This window comes from Epinephelus fuscoguttatus, linkage group LG10 (assembly GCF_011397635.1).
Source record: "Epinephelus fuscoguttatus linkage group LG10, E.fuscoguttatus.final_Chr_v1".
Classification (NCBI taxonomy): Eukaryota; Metazoa; Chordata; class Actinopteri; order Perciformes; family Serranidae; genus Epinephelus; species Epinephelus fuscoguttatus.
This window is the reverse complement of record NC_064761.1, coordinates 31,547,650-31,559,483: the sequence shown is the minus strand read 5'-3', so window position 1 is coordinate 31,559,483 and position 11,834 is coordinate 31,547,650. Positions and strand designations below refer to the sequence as shown.

At 43.2% G+C, this 11,834-nt stretch overlaps 2 protein-coding genes across 3 annotated transcripts in view; one reads left to right on the top strand and one right to left on the bottom strand.

Moving 5' to 3' along the window:
• zgc:92140 (uncharacterized protein LOC447854 homolog) overlaps window positions 1-11,834 on the top strand; it is a 670,238-nt gene that overhangs the window by 265,400 nt on the left and 393,004 nt on the right. The window lies entirely within an intron of this gene.
• The window catches only part of ssbp4 (single stranded DNA binding protein 4), a 121,715-nt gene that overhangs the window by 17,693 nt on the left and 92,188 nt on the right, over window positions 1-11,834 (bottom strand). The window lies entirely within an intron of this gene.

Here is an 11,834-nt window from a genome sequence, read left to right as displayed (position 1 = left end):
TATTGTGATGGTCATCTAAAAGGTGGTGTAAAATTTGCCTGACCCATCTGGAGCTCAGGTAATTTTGACCCTCAATCAGAGACCTGTATTTGCTGTTTTTCTGGTCATCGGAGGCCAGGCGATCAATAAAATATTCTTGAATACCTAAAACAAAACACAAACACGTGTTGTTGTTTTTAGTCACGTAGCCTGTCCATAATGATTAAATGTCACGCTGCTAGCTTGCTAACATCAGCACACGTAACGTATGCTAACGTTATATTACACAGTGTTTAATGATACAGTCTGTTATGTCCCTATTACTCTAATCTTTCCTGCTTATCGCTCAAACAAATGATTAATTTCTATATTAATATCGGTACTCATTTAAGATACCGTCATCAGTTACCGGAGGCCACCGTCTAACATCATCAATCCAGCTATACATGATGCTGTCATTGTAGAGAGTCAGTTCACAATGACAGCATAATGTCACCACAGCAATGGCGCTGCCGCAAGATGGCGGCATACACAAATTGCTCGCCGAATTCGTCTATACTTAACACGTGCCCCTATTTGATGTTAAAACCCTGTTGCTGTTTGTTTTTGCTCCCAAGTGGTCAGGGTCACTTGGTATAGCTTTAATTGCTGCTACAATCAGAGAGTAAATACAGCATGTCTAATTTAACTTTGTATCATAACAGCACAGCTATCATATCCATACTGTTAAATCAAGAAGGAATGCATATAACCTGATTTGTCACTGACATTTGGAGACGGCCACATTGATTTTCATGCACAGGAACTGTTAATTGCCCGGACGAGGTCGGATCAATTCACAGGGTGGACCATTACAATCATGCTGCTTTGCCAGAGGATAATTCTGGGTATTTTCAAACACAGTCTTATTTTTTCCAATTTTTGCCACGATGATGCTTGATCCAGTTTGACAGAGGCGCTGCTGTCCAAAACACAGTCAAGGGCCAAAGCAAGCTTAATTTTGGTGCTCGCTTTCACTCTTCAGAGAAGTGCCAAATATTTGAACCCAATCAAACATCATTATGGCAAACCATAGAAAAATGAGTCCCAGGTTGAGAATAACTGAGATGATTCTGCCTCTTAAATCCACAGAGCAGTTTCATTTTGCATTTTGAGAGGGAATGAACTGTTTCGTCAGTTAATCTCTCAACAACGACAACAAACACCGTGTCAAGTACAGTAACGGAGGACTGAGTGAACTTTCACCTTGTTGTCTCTTCATGCAGTAACCTCATCTGACTCCAGCAGCAGCTGCTCTGACAGAGAACTGTTACTACCTGAACATCAATACGGAGAAAGAGGACCACCCACTGCCAGACCAGGCTTATCTACTAGTCTGCCAGAGCCTCCGTCAAGCACTCTGCTATCAGGTAACATTACAGGTGTGTGTGTGTGTGTGTGTGTGTGTGTGTGTGTGTGTGTGAGTGGTGCAACTGAGTGGTGATGAGTGCGAATATGAGATCACCCTGGTTTTTTTCACAGGTGAAAGCAGAATCTTCTTCTCTCAGGTGCTGAGTGTGTGCTGGCTGCAGTGTGTGTGTGAGCATGTACAGTAGTGGAGGGGGCTGCTGAGGGGTATTATTCCAACAGGTGGGTGTTGAACATCACAGTGGAAAGATAAAGGATTAGGGGATTACCCATGTGCAATATAACCTCAGACATACACGCATAGGCACACACACATGCTGGAAGACATGTTTACATAATTTTGAATTCACTTTTTTATGTAAATATGCAGACACTGCTGCCAATACACACATTAAGACTAGAGTTGATTTTCTCGTATTGAATTAACATTTCTTTTTTAACATGTGCCTAGAAATATATTGACTAGACTTGATTTATCTGAGTAATTGTTAAGTTGTAAAATGCAGAACATGTTTGCACAAATTTAAATTGCTAATTTAGTCTAATGAGCAGTCCCAAAACCAAATATATTAACTTTACAATGATTAAAGTAAAATAAAAATATTTAAATAAATAGAATACCTCAAATTTGAGAAGCTGAAACCAACAAATGCATTTTGTTCTGCCTTAATAAATTACTTATAGCCACCACCTGTATTATTTTAATGTGACTATGCAGCTTTAAAACTGATGGCACATGTTCTACTTGGACAAAAATGAGAAAATCGCACCGATCAGCTAACGGCCGATAGCTGATAATGATGTTTCTTCTTGTTGTGTATTTTGTTTTTGTTGTTATTTATTCCCCCTTTTGAGAAACAAAAAAAAGTCTTTATTATAAAATATTACTTTTTAGATTCATTCAGCCCTTCATTACACTGCCTTTGTTTGAGCATAAATTCAACCATACAAAATTATGAAACAACTTTTCATATAACCTTCACATGAAACTAGTCTTTACACAATTAACTGCTTCAAAAGCCTTTTTAATTTATATAATAAATCCTAATTTCATCTCTAGTATAGATTTATGTTGCTGTGAAAAAACAACAAATGTCTCACTCAAAAAAAACCATTTATTCAAGTTTTTCATCAAAAGCTTAATTTTACAAGATTGCATTTGAACACATCATGATTATGTTAGAAATAACCCTCCAATAACAGCTTACATTTTTTATTGAATAGAGCATGAACGCATCATAAAGTAACCAAATGCAACCTCGTTTAGCTGTTAGTTCCAGCCACCAGCTGCTAATGGCTAACGACTAACAGCTAACATTAACTAGCTCTCCTCCTGCCTATTTCAACACAGATTTGTTGTTCACAGTTTAGCATTATCAGAGAATCAATAGCTTTGTCCTGAAGGTGTCCATGGGAAGATCCACCCAAATGCATTTTCTATTGACAACAAGATGCCGTTAGTTTTGAGACCTGCTTTTTTGCAGCGCATAACTGAAGTGACAACAGAAAACAATGTCCGTTAACATTGGTTTTCTTATTTGCCGACAGGCTGATGGCAGTCAGCAAGACGACTATCTTCTGATACCGCTGTTCAGCTAAAAAATTGTCAGTAATTTGTTGGCATAATTTCAGTTGAGCAACTTCGATTAATCAACTAATTGTTTTAGCACTAGCACACACACTCTCTCTCACACACACACACACACACACACTGGCACATGAAACTGTCTAGACTTGTGCACCTCTTCACCTGCGTGCAGCATTTTTCTGAAAGGAAGCAGCTGCACAGATACCTGCATCTCTCTAGCCTCACACAAACACTCGCGCACACACACTCACTTTAAATCTCTCCTTCCCCCCTCCGCCGCTCCCTCACTTTCCCACCCTGCCCACTGCGCCGCCCTCCCTGTGCGAGTGCTCTGCTGGCATGGCTGGCATGGTGGAGTGCCGACAGAGCTGAGCACCAGGAACCTGTGGGCGCTGCTACAGTGGGAAAATAAACATGCCTGACTGACAGCTTGAAACAAGTGCGTTCCCACAGGCACAGATACAGTGCCGCTGTGCTGCCAGGTACACCGTATAAGAGCTCAGATTTTGGCAGGAGAGATGAGTTTGTACATACACGTGAAAACAATATGGCTCATAAGCAGGAGCCCTTATTCATGGACTCACAACCCTTTCTAAAAAGACACAAGTGTTGAGCTCAGCAGCAGCGGCGGCAGCAGGGCTCTCAAGACAGGTGCTTCCTATCCTTTTGAGACATGGCAGTTTACTTTTCTTGCTGCATTGATTCTATTCACCTCGCTGTCGTGAGACCGGCTCATCTGAGAAGCAGTCAAGTCTTCAATAGAGCCACTCATTAACCAGCTACACAACATGCAGCCGGTCAATAATCTATTCAACAATCTGGAAATGTTTATTTAGTTGTACATACAGTGTACTCTGGATGTGCTGGCATAGTTATAACGTTTGTACCCGTGCCACTGTGGTTGTTCTGCCACTCTGTGTGTGTATGTTTTGGGTGGTTAACACCAGCTGTACTGGCTCGCTCTGTCTCTCAGCAGGTTCACACTGGGGCTAATGCAGCGCTAGCTCTGTCTGACCTCAGAGGTTATTGTTGTTGATGTGCCAGTCTGGGAGTGTGTGTGTGTGTGTGTGTCTAACAAGACACCCCTGCGGGGTCTGGCTGCACTGATCCAGCTGCAGCAGTCTGCTTCTCCTTTACACACACAAAACCTAGTTTTAGTCACTTAGGAGGACACTGCTTTGACTTACATTCATTTCCTGGAGCCTTACCCCAACCATAACCATTGCCACCGCATCCCTGAGGCCTCTTTTCCACCAACCAGACTGGTTCAAATCAGCTCAGTTCAGTTCTTTACACATTACAGTGGTTGTTTTTGCATTTTCATTGACAAAGTTGTCGACGGTAACAAAAGAACCGTGCTGCTCCATCCTGTTTTTCCATTACACCCCTGTGAATTCACCAAGCACACTGATCTGATACTAAAAGGTGGAGCTAAAAACATGGTCAAGAGATGATCAACACTCTTGCTTGACAAGGATTCAATGCACAAACCACAAACCCACTATTTTTAAATATCCCATTGACTGCGACTGACTCTCAACACTACGGGCTGTTTTTTGTTTTTTTTTTGCTCTGAAATGACACACAAAGCTGTTTTGTGGAGGATCAACAAGGTGCAGAAGTTCCTCTGAATTGTGAACAGGAAATACAATGAGAGCTGGATGGAGCAGCGACATGCTATTATCATCTGGTTACAACCCCGGCTTCATTCAAGAGTACTGTCTGCCATGGAAACACAAATCAGATCAACGGTTTGGGTGTATGTTCGTATTTTATGTATGTCTCTGGGAGCAATATACCCCAAGTGTTTAGGGGAAAACGTGGCTTAACTTGAACTCTTATTATAACCTTAACCAAATCTTAACTCTACTTAAACCAAATACCAAGACCCAACCCCAAAATACTTCAGTTGATCTTGTGGGGACGAGCTTTTTGTCCCCAAATGGGAATTAAGTCCCTGTAATGTAGCTTTGTGAGTGCATTTTGTCCCTGCACTGTAGGTAATACACAATCTCATTTCACACACACACACACACACACACACACACACACACACACACGGTGCTCCTCTCTTGTTCCTCTCTATAATGTGCCATAATGGAGCATAGCTCCTCTGGCTGGGCCTCCCTGGGCCTTCCTGCTATTACATCTGAATGGGCCAGCATATGGCCTTTATGGCCGTACTGTTCTCTCTACAAGTCCCTGCAGAGCGAGGGGAGAGAGGGAGAGAAAATTTCAACTGTCACAGAGGTGTGCGCAGAGCGAGTTTGAAAAGTAGCTTGTGTGCGAGTGTGTGTTTGCATGGTGTTGTTTGTGTTATATGTGAAGGAGAGGGGAGGAAGGAGGGGGGACACGGGGAGCGTTAAATGAAGCAATTAATAAAATCATTTTCTACCCGGCTAAGGAGATAACAGCTTGGCACAGTACCACAAACCCATCAACACAACCCCCTCGCCTCCCCACCACTCATTTCAGCTTAAGAAAGACCCACACCGCTGCCCCTGATGGACCACTAACACACAGAGAGAGAAACAGAGAGAGGGAGAGAAAGAGATGGAAGAGTACCAGTCATCTGAGTTTTCTTTTCTTGTTTACAGCTGCTAACACTAGAGGGCAGTGTGTAACTGCCGTCAAACTGCTGGACACACACACACACACACACACACAAACAGGGAGCGAGAACACAAAGCGGCCTGCATCACTGAACACAACAAACAAAGCCAGGAGGAACAGCACCACACACACACACACACACACACACACACACATGGAGTGCACACTCATTGTCATTCCTTGCTAACATTCCTGAGAGAGCGGCAGTGGCAGCAGTAGGTCTCCTGCTAGCTCATTGTATATAGCATGGCAACACGTCAGCTCAGAGACGGGAACTCGCTATCAGGGGTGTTTTCTCCCCGAGGATGGCCGCGAAACGCTGACAGCCATTTAAACATCTTAGGATGGCACCAAATGATTTATATATATCTGCGATCCCCCTCCTTAGCTGAGAGCAACGTTCAGAGCTTACAGCAGAAGTTTCACCAACACACAGGGAAATGTGTGTGTGTTTAGAGGCAGTTCTCACGTCTGTCTCCAAACAGATAAAACACACCGTATCGGCAACGTGCTGCTGATAGGGATGAAGCATGCACAGTAGGAGACAAAGGCTACATTGAAATCCCTGTTTAACTGCAGCGACTGTTATCAACGGGTTTGAACTAAGTCTAACAGTAGCTACAGGCAGACAATGGACAGAGGAAACATTTGCCGAGGACTGCCTCTCATCTCTAAGTGTCTGTCATTCAAGGAGAATTGTTAGGTATCATTTTTTGCCGCTGTCCTCTCAAGGATAAGCAGAGATGATAAGAGTCAGAGACAGTTTCTCTCCTCAATGGGTCTAGTTCATGCTGAAGTGAAAACTTCTGCCTGCACACTCTCATCTGAGTCCTTTAGCATCTGTCTTTTTGATTTCTTTATTCACAATGCTATTTCAGATATGACAGAAAAAGACATTAAAATGTTTCAGAGGGCTTTTTACACACAATCCCTTGCTGTCTTTTGTCCAGTGGTCAAAGGAGCTTCAAATAGTTCGGGGCAGTACGTGCACTGTTTTGTGTCCAAGAAAAGACAACCTTGTAATTATCTTTCAGTCCCTCAGTCATCCAGGATCCACACCAACAGTCTACATCATCCACTGAAGGACCGAAGCAGACCCTGACTAGACACTGAGATCTGACATTTGAACCTTACACAGAATAAATAATACCAGAGCAGTGGCACATTGAAACCAAAAGCCATCACTGAATTTTGGGAATTCCTTTGTGCTGTTGAAACATAAAGACAAGTTGAAAACTATGGAGAGATACCAGTACAGTTAACATTCTGAATTCCAAACCAACCCTGTTTTAATGTGTCATATATCTTTATATAGCTCGGTTAGGTGATTCATCATTCTTCAAATAGGTTGGTTGTCCTTTTGTTGAGAAAGATAAATATACAGCTTTAATTTGAAGGAGTACATTGGTTGTAAGGAACAAAACATTTACTGGGAACAAGCCATCTCAAGTTTAGGGGAGACTCGTTGGTACCAATAGAACCCATTTTCATTCAGATCAGAGTGTGGATACCTGACCCAAGGCTGACGGGTCCTGTCAGAACCCGACGGGTTGGGCTGGGTTCGGATAACAAATCACAAAATTTTGCTCGGGTTTGGTTCGGCCCACTCGAAATGCTGCTGTGTTGTGCTATGGCCTATTCAAGCGCTGGAATTTGTTATTTACGTGAGAACCCCTGAATGCAACACAGGCTCTGCTCCAGTTGAGTGTGTGTGGCGTGCTTGACTGGGCGTAACAGCAGCCATTTGACGGTCAACAGACAAACTGTAACCATAATAACAATAACTGTCAGGTAACAAACTGCATCGGGCTCGGGTTGGGTTCGGACTTGAAAATCAGAAAGTCTGTCAGGGTCGGGCCGGGCTCAGTTATAATTGTTTTGGACTCGGGTCGGGCTCCTCCTTTGAAAATGGCCATGCCACTTGTTCCCTCGCCAAAAGTTTATCATACTTTTGGCATGTTATTTAGCACCCCTTTCCAACAAGCTAACATTGTTGGTACAAATGGAATCCTTAGTTAGTCTAGTTACACAAAATACCAGCTTAAAAAAAGCGCTAATGTCTCTTAAAGGCAGTAATATGGGCCTCCAATTATTGTTGCCAATGGGGGGCAGCAATTGTATCATTAGGGCCATTGCCCCCCTGGTCCCCCTAATGGGGCCACCACTGAACCAGAGTCGCCATTCTTCAACCATCCCTCCATAATTTTCAGTCTCCCATTCACGTTTTAAAAGCACTTCAACTATTTTTTTCCGCGTCTTTGTAAAACCAGTGACCAGGATCAGGATGAACCCTGAGATCAATATTACCTTTGATCAATAAATTACTGAGAGCAGATGTCCTCCTAATTCGCCATGTGCCTGCCATGTCTCAGCTTTGAGCGGGTTCTTAAATTCGTCTTTGATACCTGGGTTTGCTTGTTGTTAAATGTGTAATCAAACCTAATCCTCTTGTTGTGCTTTTTGGTGTTCTCCCTGAAGAGCTGCAATTACCTGCAGTAAAACACACTGCCCTTGACTTTGGATCCCTTTTTTTGGCAAGAGGAGCTGTGCCAGTTTAGTAGAAAGAGCCTGCCCCACCCTAACTGGTTAATGGAGCGCATTAAGTTTTCAAATACTTGACATGTAGATCAGAGAATGAGGTCAACAAAGGGTGACTTCTTGGGGCATTATTTGACAGGTGGGCCACATAAATCTCTAAAGAGCACATTTTATCTAATTTGCTTTGCCCTGGACTGAAACCTAACACTCTAATTTATGCTGGTTTCTTCCAGATTATGTCTCATCTTATTATTATTTTATTATTTTTTGTCTATACATGTGCTATATTCATGTATGCATTATAAAAACTGTGCAGTAAACATCTCCCTGATGTATTTCTATATATGGAGCAGCAGATGGGAGATGAATCCATCAACTGTCCACTATTGTCGTCAGCTGTCATTTTTGCGATCACACATCTCTGAAAGCCAATAAAAAACATTTTTGAAAGACTTTCCTGACGTCTCAGTGTCCTCTCTTCTCCTCCACTCTGTGCTGCTTTCTTTCCCTCCTCCTCCCTGTTATTAACTCTGTCTCTCCTCACAGCCTCTCCTCCCTGTTTCTCCTCCTCCCCGTCATCTCCCCCCTTTACTTGTCCTCCCCAGAGGGCCATGATGCAGCAGCGATGGACTTTCGCTGAGTAGGATTATATACCAAACGTATAGAGATGCTCACACCAACACAGCATTTCTCTCCCACTTTTTCTCCTCCATCCTCTGTCTTCCCACCTAAAGCATGTCTCGCTTCATCTATCTTTTTTTCCTCTCTGCAGGAGTCCGACACCCAGCTCGTCCTGTGAGCTACAGATTAGGGGAGCACGGAGGCGGACGCCCTCCTCCTCCTCCCACCTTCCACCTCCATTTTCCTCCGCTGTCCCTCTTTTGCCCCTCATCCCTCTCTCCCAGGACCGTAGCCAATAACAGTGTTGGGGTCACCCATGTTAATTACCGCGCTAGTGCAACTGGGAAAAAAATGTCTGCAATACACACACAGAGTGCATATGAACAGTTCACACACAACGGAGCTGGTGAGTAAGCATGTGTCACTGAAGCAGTGTGTGTGTGAGAGAGCGAGAAAATAATAGTTTCAAAGACAAGGGAAATGGAGAGAGTGAGGAAATGTCATGGAGAAGGATGCCAGGCGTACGAAGGAGAGAGGAGAGGGAGAAGGTGGCGGGAGGAAGCAGACCCGGAGATGAGAAATGACTACAGCACAGAGAAAATTTGAGTATTTACAACCCATTCACAATTCCGCATCGAAAACACAATAAACACTGTTGAGTTTTCTACAAAGGTGGAAATTTCACACTGTCAAATGACTGACCTTACCGCCAGTGTAACTGAGAGCACAGAGATGAGAATATGAGTAAAATCTCAACAATATGTGGGAGGGAAAGATAAAAAAAATCTGCCTTCCCCTTCACCTGAATGAATAAATGAACTGCAGAAAACTCAGTAGCCTGCATTTTCAGCAGGGACCGCAACCATTAGTTCACCAGGGAGTGAATGTCAGCTACTGAGGCAGCGTGTGTGGCTCAGCTCGAGCTGAAGTTGAAAGATGCCATACGAACACGCTACAACACAGTGAAATATGCTGCTGTTCTGGCAACACCGTCTGCTTGATTTAGGGGAGGCTGATGTAAAGTTTGGAGAGGTGCAGGGAACATTTTGTCTGTGTTTTAGTGCGCGATGCAGCCTCTCTGTTCACACTTGTTTTTTGTTGTTGTTTTCTTTACATTTGCCTGCTTTGCTGCTCAGATTAGCTGAGCTAAGCAAAGAGAGGAGGGTGAATATTGCAGCGTTGGAGAGAAACCATCCGTCCCGTCTTTCTTCTCCCTGTCTCCCCTCTGCCCATCCTGTCTGTCTGTCTGTCTGTCTGCCTGCCTGCCTGCCTGCCTGCCTGCCATGCACACAGGGTCTATTTATGGAAAGCAATGTCACTCATGCAACACCATCAGATAGCTTTCTCCCCGGCCTGCTCACTGCTCATACATCATTAACATTCTCCACGACCCCTGCACGCACACGCACGCACACACACACACACACAACGGCTGCACACGACATGCCAATCAACCAGCACAAGACAACGCAGGCAAATGGCTATACAGTTCCACACTGTATGTATTTACACATCAGGCATACTAAACATCCGAGAGGAGCGCGTTTGTAAAACCTGCTTAATCATTCATAACAAGCAGAGCATTATGGAAGACTGCACATTTCGTCGTTCTTACACACAAATAACAAAAACAGACTTCAACCAAATATGTATACAGTTACTACAGCTGCAACACAACGACCTAAACATGGTAAATATGAAGCTGCAGCTAACAGCTAGTTAGCTTAGCTTAGCACAAAGGCTGGAAACAGGACGAAAAGCTAGCCTAGCAACAAACTCTGCCCACCAGCACTCCTAATATTTCTTCTTTTTGCATTTATTTGATAGGACAGACAGCGTGAAAGCAGGACAGAAAGTAGGCCATGGGATGGAATTGAACCTGCGACCACTGCGGCAAAGACACAGCCTCAATAAGTGGGACACCTGCTCTACCAGGTGAGCTAATAGGCGCCCCAGCACCCCTAAATATTACAAATAAACACCTTATAAGTGAAAAAAAAATGTGTTAACACGGCAACAATTCAAATAATGACCTTTAGAGAGGCAAATTTTGTTCTCTTTAGTCCAAGCCAAGCTAGCTGTTTCCCACTTTCCAGTCTCTGTGCTAAGCTAAGCTAGCCGGCTGCTGGCTGTAGCTTCATATTCACTGTACAGATATTTGAGTGGTTTCATCTCACTCGTGGCAACAAAGTGAACAAATGTATTTCCTAAAATGCTGAACAATTTCTTTAAAGGCTCTTAACCTGACACAGACGAACATCACAGTTTTGAAATCTTACTCAAGGACACCTGAACTTTCAATTATGGGACAGTCTCTACAATCAAAAGACCTGCTGGCCGTCCTGACTATTAAACACTGCTAGAATTTTTCCTTTACTTTCATGAAAAAATAACTTGATGTGGAATGATGTGACAGAGTTTAATATTTGCAGTTAATTTTATGTGACTACTTTTTTACTTAAACAATCGTCTAGATCAAGACTTGTATATGTATTTAAAGGGGCAATTCACAACCAAATCTAAAATGCATATATTTCCTCTTACCTGTAGTGCTATTTATCAGTCTAGACTGTTTTGGTGTGAGTTGCAAAGTGTTGGATATATCAGCTGTAGAGATGTCCGCCTTCTCTTGAATATAATGGAATTAGATGGAACTCAGCTTGTGGCGCTTAAAGTGCCAAATAGAAAAAAATCAAGAACTCAACAGCAATGTCTTTTTCCAGAATTCGTGACCCAGTTACTCAAGATAATCCACAGACCTTGTTGTCAGTATTAATGTAGGAACTATTTTCTTTCTACCAAAATACATCCACCAACCATATCACTGTGCAGAAAGAAGCGCGCATCTACTGCTGGCTCACCTAGCACCACTGAGCTAGCAAACGTTACAGCTCGGCCGAGGAGTATGCATTAAAGTTTGAGCATGAGCCTCTCGTCCATGAGTAGATGCACTCTTCTTGCTGCGTGGTGATACAGTTGGTGGAAGATGTTCGGCAGAAAGAAAATAGCTCCTACGTGAAACTGCTCACAACAAGGTCTGTGGATTATCTTGAGTAAGCAGGTCATGACTTCTAGAAGGAGACATTGT